The 22,265-nt window shown below is 41.3% G+C and overlaps 1 protein-coding gene and 2 long non-coding RNA genes across 3 annotated transcripts in view; 2 read left to right on the top strand and 1 right to left on the bottom strand.

Annotated features, from left to right (window-relative positions):
- Window positions 1-6,739: 6,739 nt before the first annotated feature.
- The window catches only part of LOC145423319 (uncharacterized), a 412,017-nt gene continuing 396,491 nt past the window's right edge, over window positions 6,740-22,265 (bottom strand). Inside the window, exon 2 of the long non-coding RNA XR_013904375.1 lies at window positions 6,740-8,031. This is a non-coding gene — a long non-coding RNA (uncharacterized LOC145423319). The remainder of the gene's footprint in view (window positions 8,032-22,265) is intronic.
- Window positions 11,293-12,693, top strand: LOC145423179 (uncharacterized). Its single transcript, XR_013904288.1, has 2 exons — window positions 11,293-11,692; window positions 11,857-12,693. It is a non-coding gene; the product is annotated as an uncharacterized LOC145423179 (long non-coding RNA).
- The window catches only part of kcnd1 (potassium voltage-gated channel, Shal-related subfamily, member 1), a 75,556-nt gene continuing 69,131 nt past the window's right edge, over window positions 15,841-22,265 (top strand). Inside the window, exon 1 of the mRNA XM_026154470.2 lies at window positions 15,841-16,177. The gene's annotated coding sequence lies outside the window, so the exon portion shown is untranslated. The remainder of the gene's footprint in view (window positions 16,178-22,265) is intronic.

Genomic DNA, 22,265 nt, shown 5'->3' with positions numbered 1-22,265 from the left:
AACAAGGAGGACGAGCGCGATATTGGAGATGATTCAACAGGGATGACAGAGCGGCGTGGCGAAGTGTTTGTTGATGAGATGAGTTATAAACTTATGACCGATGACGGCGAGTGACTCTTTTGCTTCGGAGTGAAATGAAAAGTGGGTGTTTTGATGACGGAGCTGCTGTTAGGAGGGACTCCAGATGTCTTTAAAGGCTTCTGCAGATACCAGTGTAACATACTGGCTGTGAGTCAGTCTGGAGCTTAACGTGAGTTTTTCATAGGTCAATATGAACACAGCTGCTGTTTTCTGTATTGCACATGAAATTAATAATGAATGGCCGCTTAATGGTGAATAAATAACGATTCATGCTTTCAATTTCTGTTGCTGGCTTCCTGCTTAGACTCAATCTCTGGCCACCAGTCAACCTTCAGAAGGTTTCTGTCTTTGCTGATGGGCTCCTGAGGGGATCATTGTTCCCCCAGGTTTCCAAAATGATTCCACCTTTGGCATCAGTTTCCTGCTCGGGTTCTGAAGGACTGTGCCTGCAGGTTCGGTGTCTCCAGTGTGCTCAGCCAATCACATGTTTGCTCTGCCTCTTAGTCGCCCTCCAGAGTCATGCTGATTGCATTCCCCACCTCCAAGCCTCCAGACAGTATGCCTCCTGGCCATTCTCCTGAGTATTCTCACCTGTTTGCCCTGGTCCTCTGGCATTTTTGCTTCAATATGTCAATAAACAGAAAAAGATGAAAAGTCCTGGACATCATGGGCAAGATTGTTTAATAACCTCGGCTTGGATGGACTCAGTCAGGACTGAGAATGATGGTGTGAGCAGCAGTTTGATGGCTTTTTACACTGAAGGTAGGAAGTGACTCTGAAGTCTAACATCAGAGGGGAGGAACATGATCAATATTAGTATGTTTTGAATTTGATGGCAGCAACACAGTTGCTGTGCAGCATCCTCTCGTCTTTTAACAACAGCCCGTAAACATCTGGGAACTGAGGACACCAGCTGCTGGACTTTCTAACTGCTCAGCAGCCCTGGTTTTTTCTCATATTTCATTCATTTCATGATGTGTTTTCAGCTGGTGAAGCTGGTGTAGGCTGCAGACAGGCCCGTTCAGCAGCTGGACTCTTCTACTGTGAAGCCATGCTGTTGGAATAGAAGCAGTTAAGCATCTATTCCTTTTTTCTATGTCCTATTGTGAATAAAATATGAGTTTATGAGCTCTGCAAATCAATACATGCACTTTATTCTGTTTTTATTTACGTTTTACACAATATTCCAACTTTTTTGGAATCGGGATTTTGGCTTTTTAACAAGGTCCAATGATAAACTTCCTGTGCTGGCAAACGTGTCAGTCAAGCAGCCACCGTTACCTCTAAGCTTTGATAAGATTGAAATGCTTGAATTATACAAAAGTTCACCAGTGTGGAGTTGTAAAGAACAGGAAACAAGCTCCAGAGACCAAAATCATTTCTTGTAACCAGCTGAAAACTTGTTTATGAAAGCTGACTTGCTTTGTGGCCATCAGATAAACAGCACTTTCTGGCACATTCAGATTAGCTTCATTTATCAGCCTCAGAGGACGCTGTCCGGCCAGGTGGGAAAACTGAAGAGTAAAATAAAAAAATAAAAGTGTTTTTTTTGTTTTGGTTTATAAAGTTCAGCCTTTGATATTTGTATTAACTTTCAGTTTGTCTTTCGTTTTATCTTCATTGATATTGTTCAGTTATTATATGACCAGTACTTCCTCGGTAACACATGATCCTGATTTCTCAAAGAAAGATTTGTCCAGAGAAGAAGTCTGACTCTAATCTCCCCTCATTGAACCCTGAGGACTTCTGGGAGTTCCCGGTTTGTCTGGGAAATGTCAGTCCACTCAGTACTGATGTCTATATATAGGCATCACACACACACACACACACACACACACACACACACACACACACACACACACACACACACACACACACTGTTCGTGTGTTCTTCTCTCCTCCTTTCTTTAGATTCCTCCTTTTTTCTATTCTGTTCTTTCCTCATTACTCCCTCCATCCCTCTGCCAAGACTGCACTGGGCCGCTCTGAATTATTAATGAGGCCACACACACACACACACACACACACACACACACACACACACACACACACACACACACACACACACACACACACACACACACACACACACACACACACACACTATGTCTTCCTCTGTGATCAATACAGCCACAAAAAGCTTTTCCTCTGACCCACAAAAAGCTTTTCCTCTGACCCTCCCTCCACTTCATCTTTCCTTTTACTTCTCCGCTTTACTCCTGGCTCATTCTATTCTATTCTATTCTATTCTATTCTATTCTATTCTATTCTATTCTATTCTATTCCATGTTGTGCATAACTGGGACCCATGGTAATATATCACAAACTGTTCTGTAGGAGGATTTAATGTTACGAGTCCTGGTCAGTTTAATCTGTGCATATTTCAATCACATCCAAGTAGTAGTTTTAGCTGCAATTACTTTTTAAAAAAAAAACTCCCATGAATTGAAATCTACTCCAGATCCATGCTGTTGTATTTTAGAGTGAATTTTCCTTTTAACTTGTTCTGTGAAATTTGACTTTTGTGTTATAACTGTGAAAGCCAGAAATGTTAGCAGCCTCGTAGATAGAAACACCCACATATGAACCCTTTTAGAAACCAAAACGATGACAGTGATGAGCTTTGAGATTCTGCTGTTGCCTTGTTTGCTTGTTTTCTTTGTTCAGTGTTTACTTAGATGAAAGTGTGATGATAATGTGATGAAAACATTCAGCATCATGAAGAAAGTAAGAGGTGAATAAATCAGATGAACTGATTATGTGGAAATGTGAACATAAATTATGAAAACAAAAAGACTAATTTCCACTTTGTACTTTGAAATCCTTTTTAACAACTTTCACCTTTACCCTCAAAGGGGGGAAGATGACCCTCAGCCCATTCTCATTCACCAGGTGTCACTTAATGCCGTTTGTCAAATCTGCTGGCTCGGCTCATTTACATACAAAATGTACTTAGTGTTGGCTGTAGATCGTCTGTCACTCCCAACTTGCCATCTACCAACTTGCAGGGCAATGAAAGGTGCATGTTTGAACCCAAACCTGCCCAGGTAGCTTTAGTCTCCAAACATGACTAGAAAGGAAAAATTAAGTGACAGATGAAACAAAGTGTCATGGTGTGGGTGAGTCACAGTAATTTTCCACAGTCCCTGCTCTCTCGGAGTCTTCATCACTCCTCCCAGGATGACCACCTGAGACTAATCAAGCCAGCTGTATTTAAGACCAGCGTTCACAACCAGCCTTCGTCAGATTGTCTGCTAACCTACGTTAGTGTGCGGCTTCATGACTTCCATGTTTCTCATAGTTCATGTACTTACCTTTGCTCTCTCAGTGGTTCTTTGGAAAACTCCATCATCATCACAGTAATCTCACTAACATGGACGCTGGTCTCTACTCAGGTCTCCACTGCCTCTCAGTTTGTCTTCTCCAGTCTCACCTGCCGTCTCTGTTTGGAATCTCGGATCGTTACTCTACTGGACTTACCCAGGCCTCGTCTCCACGCTCCCCCTCTTGTTAAACTCTACCTGCGAATGAGTAAGGCTGTTCCATTCTTCGGATCTGCCGAACCAATTTCCCAAACCAACTCTGACTCAGCTTCTGTTTCAGTGCCTCTCCACCATCGGCTCTCGCACCACAGTTCCCTTTGCTGGTCTTTGTCTATCACAGCTTATGTTCACAGTATCTCATAGCTCCTGTTCATAGTATTCCCCATTCATGTTCATTTACCCTAGCCTCACTCCTAGCTTTAGCACTTGTAAATATTGCTGTCACAACATCACTTAAAGTTCTTGTTCACTTCATTGTGAGCCTCTGAGTCTGCGTTTGGGTCCACTTCACGTTCTGGCTTCGGCCCTGACACAAAGAGAAACAAAATGCTTGCAGGTGTAAAAGTTTGGTGGACAAACTTGCAACTTCTGACACCGTCATCCCTCCAACCTCCTAGTGCAGAACTTTCAGCTCCCTAAAGCTTGACTGTTATCACTTGACAGTCAATACAGCTGCAGCCAGCACAGCAACGTTACAGGACACCTTGTTCATAAAAGGATCAAGTCGAAGCACCACAACTTCTTAAAACTGCATTCAATGATTTCAGCACTTTTTGTGTTTTGACCATGAACTTGAACAAAACTGTAACACTGGTTAGGTGGAGGTAGTGTGAAATTGTAGAAAATACTGGCTTTTTGTTGGAGACTGGTTTCCAGCCTAATATTCATGTATATAAGTCTATATGACCATCCATGCCGAGGACTGAGCAGCTTCACTGTATGTAATGTGTAGATCCTTTGTTGTAGTTTAGTTATTTCATAGTTGCTGATTTCTTCTTGGCCTTCTTATGTCTCCTTGAGTTCATTTCCTGTGGTTAATATGTGTCTATTTCCAGGACTTGCTGTCTTTGTTGAAACCCAAAACCAAATTGGAGGTACTGGGAACATGAATCAGGCCTCTGGGCCATTGTGGAGGTGTGCAATGGAAACCTTTCCTGTACTATTTATTACACACATCTTCATGAAATCACTCAAATGATACATTTTTAGAAATAATATTTCATCAAAAATGAGTGTAATTGCATGGTGTGTGTGTGCGTGGTATTTCCTGTGTCTCCTACAGCAAGTCAGTCAACACAATTAGAGCCCAACCTTTGCTTTGACGAAACCAGACGAGACAAATAAAAATGGAAAATGCAAAAATAAATTCAGACCAAATCCAAAACTCATTAAACTCCTTACATTGTGTAACGGGGGGAGTGACACATTGTTATCTGATGAACATTTCACTTCTATTAAACCCAGTAGATGCTGGCGGTTTGCACACCCTCGGATAGATCTTTGGAGACAAATATGCAGGTAATAAGATTATAGAAGACTTTGATTAGTAGCTGTATATCGACAACAGTGACTGACAGTCAGCTGGTTAATTTTATATATGGTTTACATCATCAATAAATAATATTAATAAATAAATACAGTTTTAGTTTGAGGTAGAAGGAAATGGTTCTGGGACCCAAAAGGCAACACCCTGCACTGCAACAGACAGACACTAAACAAATGCTGGAGTCTGCAGGCTGTGATCTTTACCAGCATGAGTATAAAAGCTGGATGTAACTTCAGTCTCCAGAATGAAACCATTAAGCCAAGTGTTACTGGAAAAAACACTCATTTGAAAGGTTCAAATAGAAACTTTGCAAATCACGTCACAGGGGACCAGCCAAACGTAGCTTCTATGAAATTACAAAATACCCATAAGAGATGTAAAATATCCAAAAGGAGACACATAAGTGCATCAGCAAAATGGAAAAACAGTCAAAAAACGACAAAAATGAAACACAGGAGGCTTCAAAGACACAGTAAAGTAAATGAGTGCAATATTAATACACCTGCAGAGTAATGTAAGAAGATCCAAACTGGCTATGAAAAATGACCAGATGGTGTCATAAAGAATCATAATTTCACAAAAGTCATGGCAGCTGTGAGAGCAGACAAGACTTACACTCCATATCCATCACTCTGATTTCCACACTTGGAAGGGATTTTTTTCAAGTCTATTTGCCTGAATCTATCTATCTATCTATCTATCTATCTATCTATCTATCTATCTATCTATCTATCTATCTATCTATCTATCTATCTATTTTCGTTGGTATGTTGCAGTTGTGCCCTGACTCACTGCTCTACATCTGACGCTGGCCCTAAAATTTCGAAGCACTCAGCCTACCTTCCAGAAAGCCATTGTTGTTAATGACAGTCATTGTCGTAAATGAACTGCAGTTACCATTTAGCTGTTTGCATTTGTGTGCAGCTCATGCTTATTCCAAACCAGCACTGGCCAAAATACTGGCAGACTTACAGAGGACTGTCATATATGCTGCACTCTATATAATTATCTTGTACCGTAACTGAGAAACCAACTCACATGTACATCTGAGTGTCAGCATGAAGACGTCAGCCACCAGCTGATGGACAGTGTGTAGCTGAGATACAGTTTGGTGGCAGCTCCTGCTCAATACCTTATGAAGCAAATGTTAATTATTGTCCTTTTTGCTTTTGTAATTTAGTGCTGGCCAGTATCAAATACAGAGCATCATGGCTTATGTTAGAAGGTGAAATTATCCACAGTAACCGGTCAACTGACATTTGGTGATATTTAATTTTTAGCTTTAGTTGATGAAGAAGCCAGAAAATCTGGAGCTAAGTGTCATGGTTGGCTGTGTGGCAGGCAGGCAAGCAGGAGTGGTGGATCCAAAATGCAGGACTCAGACACAGAAGTTCAACTTAAAGCGCAGCTTTATTGCTGGGAAAACCTCTTACTAAACTAAACTCACCAAAGGACAACAAAAACGCTGGTGGACTAAAACACTGAAGCAGAAATACTGAACTGGAGCTAGAGCTGGGGCCTGTTCTTCGTACCGCGCTAAGTGAGTTAGCTGGATGAGATTGTTGACGATTTCGCGTGATCCTGGATCGTTCGGTTCCCCGAAGCCCATCCGGGACTTGCTGTCATAGCAACAGAGCCGTAAGCGTAAACCTGCTGGGGAGCAGGTTTACTTTATGTAAACAGGATTAGATCGCGGCCACGCAGGTATGTCCGCGTCATTCATACGAAAGCAACAGCGATATTCCACCACTGTTTCACCATAAATAAATAACATCACTGTAACTAAAGATAATGCAGCACTTGATCCTTTTATTGATTTCACACAGATACATACAGGTCATTCCCTAAAAAAGGGAAATGTACTATTAACATTCTATTACATGTATGTGATTATTACAGATGTAATTCATATTTCAGAGTAGTAATTGGAAATTACTTCGTGTAATCAAGATGAGAGACCACGGCTATAAAAGCGAAGGTGGATTTGGGAAGTCTGTCGCAGTCATATCCTGTCCGTTTACGCGAGCAACCCATTGCGGAAGGTGCAAGATTGATAAGGAGAGTCCTCAGAATTCAGCGTATATTGCGGGACAGACAGGATCCTTTAGCTCAGCGCGACAGTGTGCTCATAGAGAGATATCGATATTCCCGTGAGGGTATTATTCACTTAACCAACTTGTTGACGAGGGGGTGCAGGACCACCACCTGTCTTTTTTTTTGCTCTGCCCTTTTCTTGGTTGCTGTTATAAACAAACAAACAGATTATTTCAGGGTCTCTTTCCAAGAGACGACAAGCAATCTAAGAGATAAATATTACCATTCTGTAGAATACTCCTGTATTCCACTTTTACTTGTTCCCATGTTCTAGTGGGTCCTGTTGTGGCTCTAATGTGAAAGGGGATATAATATAACATATTATAATATAATATAATGTAATATAATATTGGATAATATGGTGTGATATGATAAATCTACCCTACCGCCTACTGGTGTTGGCCAGAGGGGCCGATGGCGCAATATGGCAGCCTGGCTTCTGTCAGTCTGCCTCAGGGCAGCTGTGGCTACAACCGTAGCTGCCTCCACCAGTGTGTGAATGTGGGAGTGAATGAATAGTGGTATTGTAAAGCGCTTTGGGTGCCTTGAAAAGCGCTATATAAATCCACTCCATTATTATTGTTATTATTAAATTACTTACGAGTTTGATTTGTCAGCAACTTTCTGCCAGCCCTCTCTCCTTGCTTTTGCAGCCTTTGCAGTGTTCTCTTGCGTTTTAATTAAACTCTGAAACTCCTGAAATCCCTCACTCAAGAGTTCTTGCTCTGCTGCCGAAAAATACCGAGCGCGCTCCTTCGACATTTTCGCCGACCAATCAAAGGGTTGCCGATCAATGTTTCTACTATCGATGCGTAGCCCCTGTTGGGCCACCCAGTGATCTCACATTACTTCATCCAGCTATACTGATCGTCAACAACAGGTGTGTTCGGGGAACCGGAATAGCGAGCTCAGAGTTAGCGCGATGATTTGATCTTGGATGTTTCATTTGATCTTGGATGTAGTAAGCGACGTACGAAGCACAGGGCCCTGGAAACAAAACACTGGTAACACAGAGGCAAAACACACACAGCTTGTTGAGGGTACGACGCAACACTGACTCAGAGAAACACAGGGACTAAATACACTGGGAAGTAACGAGGAGAATGAGACACAGAAGGAGAGCACAGCTGGGGGAAATTAGAACTGATGAGACAAGCAAAGCAGGACACATTCACATAAGACACGGACCTACAAAGTAAAACAGGAAGGATCACACAGAGACGCAAACTTGACACAGTGGAGACAGCAACTAGGAAACACAGAGACATAAACCATAAGGCAGAGGACTCTAAGAACCGAGAGGCACAGAGGGGAACTCAAACATGCAGACACAGACTTACACAGAACAGAGGGGACACAGAGAAACATGAAGGGCAAGGGATCGAAACTAGAAACCATAGAAACTCACACAAGTACAATAATACAAAAATCACAAAGAACTAAAACGCTGGGTCAGGAGACCCAGGACCGTGACACTAAGTTACCAGCAAGATTAGACCTAGAAATTTGGATTAATGCTCTGACCTTGCCCAGCATATTTCCTTCTGGGGAAGATGACATGCAGTTTATGTGTGTTAGCTAAATGAGCTCATCAGCTAATATTAGCCCAAACCAAGACCTGTCCATGAATGAAATTCCCTGCTTATCCGGACCCTCATTTCCCCCGGCATCTGTCAAATTTCAGATTTTATGGGTAAATCTTTCTTCCAGCAATGTTCGCTAACACTGACTTACCTGCTAAATACTGATTTATACCCGATGTAACAACATGATGGCTAACCTTAGCTTTTTCTTTCACCAGCGTAATATATGAAACCATATGAGTTTAATTGTTCTTTTGATTCTTTATGATGTTTTTCTGACTATCAGTGTTGTGCTGGGGGCCGGTTGTTTGCTTTGTGCACTTGGGGGTCAGAGCTCAGAGTTGTTCATTTTGGTCTTGACATTATGGTGCTGTTACTGATTGATTTCAGGGATATTTTTCAGGCTGAAATTAAAGAAAATTGCCCAGGGCTTGAGGGCTCAATCAATGGAAAACTCGTTTAAAGGGCCATGCATGTACTTCTGTTCTTTCAGCCCATTAACTATAAATGGTGTACATGTAACAATCCTGCTATCTCATCACCTGTTAGATCACTTTTCATTCTTTCCATTCAGCTTTATTCAGGTTTCAGTATTATGTCACCAGAAAACAAAATCAGATCTTTACATGCAGGAGTCGGGTTAAACAAAGACACATGGGTAATCAACACTGTTGCACAGTCACAGTGAAACAAAAGCATGTGTGGCAAGAGCTTGAATTCTGTACAAAACCCCTAAAAAACACAAAGGTCTTTGTTGGTCTTCTCAGTGCAAAGTAAAAGCAAAGATATCACAAAATGAGTATCGCAGAAAAACCCTGAAGGGCAGCAGAGCGAGTTACAGTGTTAACACTAAGGAGTTGCTGTGTCTCAGGGTCGTGTAGATGTGAAAAACATCCAAGAAGCCTCTCGGTCAAAGATGCAATGATTTGTGTGATCTGACCCTGTGAAGCTTCACTCAGTCAGGCTTTACAATAAAAATGTTTTGTGTATGTCACAAAACATTTTATTTTATTTTAGACATCCAGCTGGTCTGAAGATGTGTCTTTAGGTTTGTGTGTCTGTGATGACACCGTGAGTGGCAGCTGACCAAGAGGTTTTTTTGCTTCACATTCATTATTTAGTTGTAATTGAAGTGTGTATATGTGCGGGTGTGCATGTTGTCTCTTTAATCGTGATGGAGTGAGTTGTCAGTGTGGGGGTGTAAACCTGCTGCACTCACACTTTCAAACATGTTGCTGCCTCATGTTTGAATTAACTTTAGTTTTTTATTTATTTCTCACTTTAAATTTGTCATTTTATGATATTTGTAGTGTACTGCTCACTCAAATGTATTCTGGGACAGTAGACTTTGTATGGTCTCCCAAAGCAAACTGATGCCAGCTAACGGGACAGACTTAGAGGTATCCCCAGAACCTTGAAAACGTTCCCTGGATAGGAAACAGGGACCCTGGGAGCCGGAAGGGGAGCTCCTCATGAGCAGGCCTTGAGTGCATAGCGCTCCCCAAGAAACAACAGACTGGGCGACTGACAAAAGTGTGTAGCTGGACCCACATCTGAACTATTGGCGAAGAGCATTCTGATTGTAACCAAAGGGATCTCACAGGGTGTTGGGTACACTGTTGTAAGCTAGGAGTGCGGGAACTCCAGGCCTCAAGGGCCAGTGTCCTGCAGATGTGTCCTTGATCCAACACAGCTGATTTACAGTTTTTCTCAGTTGCTTTGGTGCATTTCTCACAACAGAATTAAACTTTGCACAATAGTCAGTTCAACCTTCACAACATGTAGTCGTTTTGGCACAACCTTGTGGCGGTTTCATGTTCATTTCGGCAAATGCCTTTGGACATGAAGCAGTTGAGTAAGTACAAATATCTAAAGAATGGTCACTTTTGACTTGCTATTCATCACTATCTCCTTGCTTTTATCATGAATGTCACAATTATTTATACTTGTACCGGCTGAATAGTCATTGTCCTTACAACTAATAGTCTTCATTTCATTGCTTGTGTCAGTGCACTCAAAATTGTTGAACATCTTGTCAAACAATTTGTACACCCATTTTGAAAACCCTACTTTTAAGGAGTTTCCATGAAAATCTCCATAAATTACTTTTCTCAGGTGAACCTTATCTCACACTAATGAAAATTGGTGTGTGTTACTCTTACTTGCAACCAATGAAAAGCCTCTTCTACCCAGTCACGGGTGAATCGCGTTACAGTATCCCCTACTCTACAAGTATATATATAATGTAAACCAACAGACAGGATTGGCATGAGGTGCATACTGAATCTACAAAACTGCAGAACATGGAACGTCAGCCTTGTGGAAGAGGGGTGAGGATCGGTGGAGGACGAGGACAAAACCGGGTAAGAAGAGGCCAGCCACATAGACACGTCCCTGACGAAATCAGGGCAACACTTGTGGATCATGTGATAAACCATGGCCTCACAATGGCCGAGGCTGGTCGAAGGGTGCAGCCAAATGTTGGGAGAACTACTGTAAGTTCCATTATTCAGACATTTCATCGGGAAAACAGGCGAGCATACTGTAATGTAGTTATTCAGCACAAACTAATTTGCTCTGCACTTTCATAGTCATACAGGAGACTTGCATTAGGACATGACCTTATAGATCTTTACATACAGTATAGACGTACTGTAACTGAAGCGCAGACTTGGCCCAGGTGTGGCATAGTGTGCTGTGGTACAATACAGTAATGCTGTAAAGAAAGGAGTTTTGAATGATAGTCCTGTAACAATTACTGTAAGCGTGTTTGCGCTTAAAGGACTGCCAGACAACCTAGAAGAGGTGGACGAGGTCCACTTTTGACTCCGCAGCAAGAGGAAAGAATTTGTGCAATGGTGGCTGCAAACAACGCTTTGAGACTGAGAGAAATACAAAGAACTGTCGTAGAAGATGACACCATCTTCGGAAATATTCAGTCAATATCAATTTCCACCATAGACAGAGTCCTCAGACGGAATGAAATGTCCATGAAGCAATTGTACAAAGTACCATTTGAACGGAACAGTGATCGAGTGAAGGAGCGCCGTCACCAGTATGTACAGGTAAAACATGTTTGCATATGTACCTCTGTTTACTGTAAAAGTTTAGGCCATGTACTGCACTTACATTTATGCATGTTACTGTAATCTTATTCACAGTTCAAACTGTACAATCTGTTGTGCCAAATGGACCATTACAGACTTTTTTAGTCTCATCCTTTGGATAGCGTATCCTGGAATTGGAGGCCAGGGAACCCCTGCACACATTTGTATATCTTGACGAAGCGGGATTCAATCTCGCAAAAGGCAGACGGCGTGGACGAAATCACATTGGCGAAAGAGCCACCATTGATGTCCCAGGCCAACGAGGAGGAAATATTACGATGTGTGCAGCAATCTCAGAAAATGGCGTTCACACCCATATTCCTCGTATTGGTGCATACAATACACAACCCCTGTTGGCTTTTCTGGACGCTCTTTATAGGGACCTAATCCCACAAAATGAAAGGGATGATCCTGGTGACAATCGGACAATGTATGTAGTGGTTTGGGATAATGTTAGCTTCCATCACTCTGCTGTAGTCAGGCAGTGGTTTGCAGCACACGACAGGATGCTTATGGAGTTTCTTCCTCCTTACACTCCATTCCTAAATCCAATTGAGGAGTTTTTCTCTTCCTGGAGGTGGAAGGTATACGACAGGCATCCACATACCCAAATGACCCTGCTAGCAGCTATGGATGCAGCTTGTGATGACATCACAGCAGAGTCCTGCAGAGGGTGGATTCGACACTCCAGAAGATACTTTCCCCGATGCATCGATAGAGCTGACATTCGCTGTGATGTTGATGCAAATATGTGGGCAGACAGATGGGAGCATCTAGATATCAATGATTGATATGCAGCAGTGTCTGTTTTTCAGTTTGTTTGTTTTTTGTTTCATGACTACTGCAGTAAGGTTTACTGTCTAAGTGAGTTTATGTTTGTTGTAAAATGTTTGATTTACTGTATTTCCCCAGTTGCACAATGCTGTGAACAGTTTCAATTAAATATTATCAAGAGTGCATATGAAGTGTCTTGATTTTCCTTTACAATTAATGGTTTTCAACATGCCGTGCATGCTGTCCAGACTTGACATGTCATTGGGAAGCACCTACAAAGAAATCCGTCACAATGAGAACATGTTCAAACCATTTGATTTTGTGACCAAAGGTGCTGGTGTAATGACTTGTAATTGTGACGCCCTGACACTTTGATTGATATAAGTACTTGCTTTTGATGAATATATGATCTGTTTTGATTAAGGGACTTGCTTTTGAACAACTGACTTTTCTTTTTGATGAAGTGACTCAGTTTTGCAAGTTATCCACCATGTTTTGCAGTTTGCACTAACTGTTTTGAGAAGAGCCTTAGTAGTGGTGCAGAGATCAATTCTGTTGTGAGAAATGCACCAAAGCAACTGAGAAAAACTGTAAATGTCTAAATGACCTCCTCAACATGTCTCGAAGTTCTCCAGAGGCTGGTAATGAACTAATCATTTGATTCAGGTGTGTTGACCCAGGGTGAGATCTAAAACCTGCAGGACACTGGCCCTTGAGGCCTGGACTTCCCCCACCCCTGTTGTAACCCATCAAATCATTGTATATTCAAGATAAGATTTATACCTACAGTGATGCGAAAAAGAAAGTTTAAACACAGGATTTTGTTCAGTCCTGGAAAACTTAGTAAACTCTTCCTGCTTCCGTAGAAATTAAGAGGGTAAGTAGCAGCCATGTGCTACTAATCAAATAGCCTCTATTAAGTAATCATCAGCAAGTGTGACCCCCGGTAAAAGCAGAAGCTTTGCTAAGTTGGATCATTTATTTGTGTTAACACAATGCTCTTCCCGTGAGTCGGTGTCCCAGCAGATTCATCCCAAGATCAGACCATCTCAGTCTTTAAAGGTCTCAGTTTTGTTAGATTTTAAAGTTCATGATCGCATAATTAGAAGAACACTGAACAAATATGGCTCGTGTTGAAGGGTTGCCAGTAAAAAACCTCATCTTGGTCATTGCATATTTCTCCTTAGTCCTCAACAAAAATGTGACAGACTGATAAAGTCATACAGAAAACAATTACTTTAACTCAAATGCTGATATAAGTGGATCTACAAACTCTCATGTGACACATTTAGTTTTTCACACAACTGCATGCAGTCTTTTGAACTTCACAAACAGAGAGACTTCAGAGGTAAAGCTTGTTGATTTATCAGTTGCTGTAACTCTTACCTTTGGTCATCAGCTCTTGGTAATGATCTCAAGGATGAGGTGAAGTAGCTGAAAGGAGTTTCCTTCTCAGGATGATTGGACTGAGCCTTAGAGATTAACAGTGAGGGGGATCTTGGACATCCAGAGCAAGTTCAGACTACACTTTGAGTTTAAGATGTTTGGGGCATCTGATCCAAATGCCTCCTCCCCTGTGAGGCTTTCCAGGCACCCCAACTAGGAGGGCATCCTGAGGCAGACTTGCAGGAATGGTTGTATCTCATTTTGCCTGGGAGTGCCCTGAGGTCCTCCAGGAAGAACTGAACATTGATATTAGAGAAAAATTCTTATGGGGAAGCAAATGGATGGATCAATATCTGTGATGCAAAGATGATTAACAGGTAGTAGGAGAAATACTTTGAAGGGGACCAACTCTTCTAATTCTCAGCTCCACATTTAATCTAAAAAGCAAAATACAGAAAAACACATGGTTTGCTTTGTCATCAGGACAGCTCACTGGCTCTTTAAATGTTTTAGTGCACAGCTCCAGTGTCCGGCTGTGTGGGTGTTTGCGCGTATGGACAGTGTTTTGTCTGATTAAGTGTTTAAGCTGATTGTGTTACCTTCAAGTGTCTAAGGGAACAAACGAAACCCGACCCTTAAGATGATTCAAGGAAACCTGCTACATTCAAACTTGAATTAAAAACTTCTGTACTTTGTGTCAATAGATTACACATGACTGCAACTTAAAGTCGTATTGAGTATTGTCAGATGCTCTACTTATATGGATCCTCATGTAGTCGTGATGTTTGAATGGGCTGCAGATGGTCATTGTAGGATATGTAGGAAAAAAAAGATATTTTGAGAATTAATATGGAAATAAAATTTTAAATATGTGAAAAAAATCTTACCTGGGTTAAAACTGTAATTTCACCAAAGCATTAGTCAGGGTAAAATATCAGATCTATGTAAAGTCAATGTCATCATGTCACTGTGCATGAAAAGTCACAACAGTGTGTTGTGTAATGGAACATTATTGGAATATTGTCCGTTTCAATATTGCCTAAAAATAATGCTGTGTAAGGTTTCACAATGTAAAGTTTTAACTTTTGTAAGTAAATTACTTTTGAATAAATCAATAGAGATTATATTGCATCAGTTGCCAGTTAAATACAATTATGTTAATTTATAATATTTAGATTGAAGTTCTCAGAATCAGGTGGTGTGAAAGTATCTCAAGAGGTAAAGTTACAGAAAATAGTCATTATGAAAACAAACAAAGACTCCATTCATGACACATCCCTAAAATCTGCCCCATTACAACCCCAACGAACATGTAACACCTCTCTGTTTTTTTAAAATAAAATTGTCACAAGTAATTTAAATTGACACCATAAAGAATAAAGGTCATAGCTACGTTTATGTTTTTAAAGTGAAAATAAAGTTAGTAATTTAACAAAGAAATAAGTTTGCATGCAGAGCACGTGCTAGAATTTGGAGTATAGAATAGTCTCTATTACACAAACGCTGTAATTTTAAGTGTCGTTCTAATAACAAATATACATTTTTTCCTTATAAATAGTGTTTTTAAATTGCAACTTTATTGCACTGTATGTTCGATGAGGGTTTTTCTTTGATAATGATATGAAAGATTTTGTAATGTAATCTGAACACTTTACATCAGAAGTTGTAATTTTCCTCCCCCCCCCTCTCTCTGTCCATTTTTCTCTCTCTCTCTCCTTCCAACATGAAACTCCCATCAGTCTGTTTAATGTAGAGCAGTGTGTGTGTGTGTGTGTGTGTGTGTGTGTGTGTGTGTGTGTGTGTGTGTGTGTGTGTGTGATGAGAAAAGGGAGGGACACGAGGAAGAGAGCAAGAAATGACAACGAACAGAGAGAGAGAGAGAGGAGAGTGAGAAAACAAAAAGGAGACAGGGGGAGGGTCGAGCAGGAAACAGGAGGTGGAGCCACAGAGAGAGAGAGAGAGAGAGTGAAAGAGAGAGGGAGAGAGAGAGAGAAAGAGAGAGGGAGAGAGAGAGAGAGAGAGAGAGAGAGAGAAAGAGAGAGTGAGACAGAGAGGGATGACAGGAGATGTGGTTGTTGCCGCGGCAGCAGAGCAGGACAGATCTGAGACAGTAAAACAACACTCCTCCTCTTCTTCCTCCTACTTCTTCTTCTTTTTTATTCTTCTTCTTTTGTCCTCCTGCATCCGTCCACAGTGGTTTCACCTGGAAAACCTGCCTCCTCTTCCTCCTCGCCTTACTCTTCACCTTCATCATCAGCAGCCGCACCAGCACCAGCAGCTGTGGTAAGTAGGATGGAAACTGCTCCAGATACACCGCTACCACTGCTGAGAATAGAATAAGAAGGGAGTGGAAAAGTCGAGTGGAGGAAGAGGAGCGGGACGGGATGGCGTGGTGGAGAGGGGTGGGGGTGGAGAGGGGTGGGGGGTGGGAGGGGGTGAGTAAGAGTTTGGAGCGAGGAGGTGAAGAGAATAAAATCAGAGTAGAAAACTTGGAATAAAGAGGAGCAAAGAAGAAAAAAGTGGCGTTTGTGACTAAAAACTGTAGATGGAAAAGAGCAGAACAGGACGAGGGAGGAAGAATAGAACTGAATAAAACAGAATAGAAAAGAATAGAAAAGAAAGGTTTGAGGTGTTTGGGATAAACAGGAGACAGCAAGTTCACCAATTTATGACAAATAATTAAGACAAAGCCTCAAGATTAAGATTTAGATAGAAGATAGAAGCAGATAAATGTGGATAATTTTCCTTTGTGTGTGTGTGTGTGTGTGTGTGTGTGTGTGTGTGTGTGTGTGTGTGTGTGTGCGCCTGCGTGTTGAGGTTGACGTAATCCAGCTGTATGAATTAGTGATGAAGTTCTGTGTGTTTGCTATTAACAGTGGTTAGCAGTCTCGCATACACACACAGACACACACCTGCCGCTTGAACACTTGTCATATGCATGCGTGCACACACATACATGTGCACACACTGTGCTCATTAATATTCACACACCTCCTGCTTCTGCAGTCCTGAAACTCTTTAAACCTCCAAAAGGGAGTTGGAGGCTTCCTAACTCACTTATTGTCTTTTTTTACCTTTTAAAGTTTCATTGAGAGTCGATAGGAAAGATTCAAATCGTGCAAGTCAAGAATTTTTGATGCCATTGCACGCTCGAACGTCTTTTGTAGTCTTGATACTTTGTGGCCTCACGTCTGGCTTCAATCCATTACGAGAGGTGTACATCTTTAAAAACACCTCACTCATGTAAAAGTTGATGTTTTTATTCTGAAACAGCCGCTCAAGTAAACAGTGCATTCTTGGGGACTAATTTCATCTGCAGATTAATGACTATTTTGTACTCCGCAGAGCATTTGTGGCATTTTCTGTTTCGCCCAATAAGGGAAAGTGAAAAATATCCTTTTCCCCTGTAAGGCTCTGTGGTTTCCTAAATGTGGACACTGTTGTTTCTAGCACAACGTTCTTTAAGAAAATAAACATTTTAGGCTAAATAAATGTTTTTTTTGTTCTTATCAAAGATGAAGATTGTTGTGAAGTCACTGTGTTATCAGACTGTTTCATGGTAGCTGGTCCTGATTTGTGTCAGTGACGCAGTCGGTCTGTTTCTCAGCAGTCAGCTGAGAAGCAGACGGTAAATAATCGAATGTGAAACGTCTTCAAATTCAATCTATGCCAGTTCATAGCTAATGTGATGCTGCACAGGCCTTTAACTGGTTTTAAGGTTGCTTTTTAATGCGCCGTCACACTTTGGTAGCTAAACAAATTTCACTCGAGGTTTTACAGTGAAAGAGGAACACAGGCTGTGATGTGCTTTTACTTTAACAGTTTTTTGGTGAAACTCTGCAGGATATCCTGATATGACACATATGCAATATTTAATCAATGCGAGTTTGGTCAACTCCTCCTTGGCAGCACATTTAATCCACTGGATAAGAGCCTTTGCTGTACTGGGCGATGTTGCTCTGGTGTGTTTGTGTTGCTCTGCCATCGTGAGTGGAAGTGAGCGGACTGTGTTGGAACGCACGCAGGAACGGCTGAAGACTTCCGAGCCGATGATCAGAGCTGTGAAAATGAGAAAAATGGCATATGTCTTCATTTCAGGAATACTGGCAATGCATTAGCAAGCTTGATGCAATTACAGAGCATTACATTAGCATGATGGACTAAAGCAAAGAATTAATGCAGTTCTATAAAGCAAGGATTTGTGTATTTTCTAGCATGCAGGAAGCTGGTTCTTATACAGCGCGTTTCTACTTTACCTGAGCACTCGTCTCATTCAGCCGTTCATACAAAAAGCTTTTCTATAGTTTTTCTACATAAGTGCTTTCTATTGAACATTCACACTGCAGCAGGTGCATCGGAGATGGGGTTAGTGTCTTGCCAGATGATGTTTGGTATGCAGACTGGGGCAGCCAGGAATTGAACCACAAACCTTCCAATTAGTAGATGAAAAGTTCACGACTATGGAGTGGCAGGTCACACCGCATCTTTCAGATGGTGGAGGGCATCTTTTGACATTTATATTGCGTAAATAAAATTTGACAGCTTGGCATTAACCTCCTATCATCCCTAAGGTCAATATTTAGAGGCAGGGAGTAATGTTAGGTCTAGTTTGAAGAAGGAATCATACTTTCCACGTCTGCAAGGCAGTAAGGGTCCACTCGGATCAGGCAGCAGACTTCAAGCAGATGTCAAACAATGTAACAGGAGTGACTCGGCCGTGGGGTCTCCAGCTGTCCAGCATCCACAATAGAGTATAATCTAGCCTTTAGCTACATGCTAAAAAAGTTTCATATCAGAACCCAGAATAGTTTTCAAATCCAGTCTCTAACATGCAACATGTTTCTGTTAGAAGAGTTTCCTTTCCAGATGTTTTATGTGCAACTCGCTGATGAAAAGTCAGTGTTCAGTGCTATTTGCACACGGAGTAAACATGCTGTTAAAGATCTGAATTGTCAGAGAAACGTGTTCATACCATATGGTTTGGATTGTTCAGTGAGTCAAGTACGCACTAAAAACCCAACAGTGGCTGCTTTAGTAACAAAAAGCTCGCGGGCACATTGATGTGTGAAAGCAGTGCCACGCTGGCTGCAGCCAGAGCGCAAACCAAGAAGCAAATCTGTCAATTTTAAGGACAAACACATATCTGGCTCTTCACCTCAGTGAGTCGATGTAACTGTGTGTCAGCTAAAAGTTTAGAGCAGCCACTAGATATAAATGAACGGCACAGAAAATAACATAAAATAGCACATGCGTACGATTTAAATGGTCTGAGCCGGCTATAGATCAGTCCTTGTGCAAAAAATGGACACAGCTCTCAGCAGTGAGCGTGGAGCTGCATGTTATCTGAAAGCGCAGTCGCGCTCTGCATGTTCCGATAACATGCATCCTGGTGCATTTATGCAAATTTACGCTGCCTTTTCCCACCACTTTTCTCCTGTCCTCCCCGTGTTTCTTTTGTTAATTTAAATGATCTTCTCCTGCACAGAGTAGGAGAACAATCTGGAGCATAAAATAACCTCACAGTAAGTGCTAATCAGCATGAAGGTGCTAAGACCAGTGAGTCAACAGCTGCCAGCCTTGTTACATGTCTTTGAATGTATGGGCGTCATTTTGGTTTTCCACATAGATGCAACAGTTTGCTGCAGTCATTTGGAAAAAATAGGAAGAAAATATCTTTTTATATGTTTTCCACAAAGTTTCAAGTGTCATCTTTTTGTACCTGCTGATTGTCTTTATTAGCCAACAACATTATTCCACACAACAGTGAATGGAAACATTGATAAAATAATTTACATTTTAAATTGTTCATGAGATGATGTAAAAATGTCTTCATAGACTGGGTTAACCTGTAGGAGCTTTAATACCGGATGATCCCTGATGTTGTTCACTTTAAAAATAAAAAAGGAAAAGCCAGCAAAGGTCGAAAATAAAATATTAAATGTCTAATACATTTAACTCCAGGTCTATAATAAAAGAATCAAAGCTTCGGTAGCTCTGTGTGCAACTGAACGAGCAGTGTTCATCAAACTTTGCAACAACCTTGTCAAACATCGGTGAATAAAAATGTGCTGAACTTTTCTAAGACTGGAGGTCCAGCAAAGGCTAGAAGTGCAATCTTCCATGTGTCCGGTTTATCGTCCGGCTCCAGGCTCTCAGGCACAACATGAAAGGCCAAACCTCTGCCAGCTTTATATTTTACTTCTACTTTTTTATACTTCTACTTCCCGTACCATGTAATACTTCTAATACACGTAGAAACTTGAGTCGAAGACCTTCGAATGTGGCAAACTATTCCGCGTACAGAGCCATAATTACAAGCTGCTAATCATCAGGTACAGCAACAGGTATTAACAGGACATTGGCACCTTCTACTGGTCAGGAGGTATCATCAGCTCTTATTAAACTACTGTCGCTGCATTCGTGAGCAGCTCCGTGCTAATTTAAGTTACTGTTCTGGTGGGAAACGCCAGCATCTGTACAGATGGTGAGACTCAAGCAGACAAAACAAAACAAAGAGGAAATAAATCATAAATCATGATCAGAGTCACAGCAATCCAGTGATAGTAGTCGGTACATCAATACGTACATTGAAACAAGCGTTTTAATAAAGACTTGTGCTCCTCTCCATTTGAACTTACCAATATCTGACATCACGGTGGTGCATTTATAAGCTGGCGTGGAGGAGCTCACCTGATCCTTTCATTTCTTCCTGTCATTATACAGGTTCTCAAACAGGCTACATGTTGGGGTTGATGTGAATTTCACACTGAGGTACCTTTAGATCCTCTTTAAAAAATAAGGAAGATGATGGGATTTTAATGACAGGAGGAGCAGCCTGTTCAGGCCTTTTCAGCTGGATTTGTTGGCAGTTTATACTAATATAAAAGTTCATGTGTTCTCATCAGAAAAATGGTGAGATTATGATGATGATCATGTTTAAAAAGAGTCAGCTGTGAATGTGAAGCTTCTGAAGTATTAGACCCTGACATGTGCTCATGATCTTTGGGTGGTTGCATGTTGGTGCGTAAAGGAGTGGAGCATGGAGCCACATGATCAGGATGCATCCTGACCTCCTTACTTTCCAGGTTTTCTGGGCAATTACAGTTTTTGAAGGAGACCCAGGGGCAGACCTAGAACCCGCTGTTAGATTATATGTCTCATCCGGTCTGGGAAATCCTCAGGATCCTCCAGGTGGAGCTGAAAATGCTGCTGCCACCTGACTGTGATTCAGCAGCACTTAATGGTTGGATGGGTGGGTGGATGAACAGATGGGTTGATGGATGATGGATCATTTCGCTTTTGTTTGCTTTTGTCAGCTGACATATTTTCGGTTAATCATTATATCCAATGTGCAGATGCTGTATTCTTTTGCTTGTACTGAACTGTGTGTGTGTGTGTGTGTGTGTGTGTGTCTGCCGGCCGCAGTGAAGCGCTGCTCAGTGATGGCCGTCTAATGGTTTCACACAAACACTTAGAGTGGCCGGCCATGTGCTGCCCTCCATCACTCTGTGAGTGTCTGTGTGGGAACAGAAGTTTCCACTCCAGCAGAAACGCTGCTCCTACTGTTTCAGAAGCTTTCCTTTCATTTAAAACAAACTCATTTCATCTCTGAATTCTCAAAATTTATATTTAATCATTTTTGGTAAGCGTTTTCCAGCTGTCGTGTGAGGCAACACAACTGCTTTTAACAGCACCCTCTGAGAGCTGTAGTAACGACAGGTGGAGGTCAGGGTGGATGGATGGGTGGACTGCTGTTTATTGAGTTTACTGACCTCAGATTTGCGTGTGTCTGGTCTTTGGCAAGTTCTACAAACATTTGCAGTGAACGATGGAACAGCATGACAACACTACATCATAGCATGATAAAGTATATACATGAACAGGTAAAGGTGGAAAAATAAGGGAGTACTTAGCACTTAACAAAAATGATAACAAAAACAGTTTCTGAACCAAAAATATACCAAATACATGCCCGTAAAAATACCGTACAATGCAAAACATTGAAAGTGGAATAGTATCCTTCAAAGCAAAACTTCAGTTTTGAAGAACCGATGACCAAAAGTGTAATAAAAGTAGGCTTCATTTGTACAACGCAAATGTAACCTTAAGCAGAAACACTAAGTTTTATTTTAGGAGCAATAATCCTAATTTGAGAAAAGTAACATAAAAATAGATCAAAGAAGAGATTAAAATGATAAAAAATAAAATAACTCAGCTGTAGAAACAGGATGTAACCACGAGCTGAACAAAGAACAAACCCCAATCAATAAAACAAGAAGGAAAATTGTAAAATCAGAAAGACTGAAAAGTCCCCACCGCACTTCCCGAGGACATTTTATTGATCTGTGAGCAGACAGCCTGGTTTCTCTTT

The sequence above is a fragment of the Astatotilapia calliptera genome, chromosome 20, assembly GCF_964374335.1.
Source record: "Astatotilapia calliptera chromosome 20, fAstCal68.1, whole genome shotgun sequence".
NCBI classification, from domain to species: domain Eukaryota; kingdom Metazoa; phylum Chordata; class Actinopteri; order Cichliformes; family Cichlidae; genus Astatotilapia; species Astatotilapia calliptera.
The sequence above is the reverse complement of the archived record's forward strand: the minus strand, read 5'-3'. Positions and strand labels throughout refer to the sequence as shown.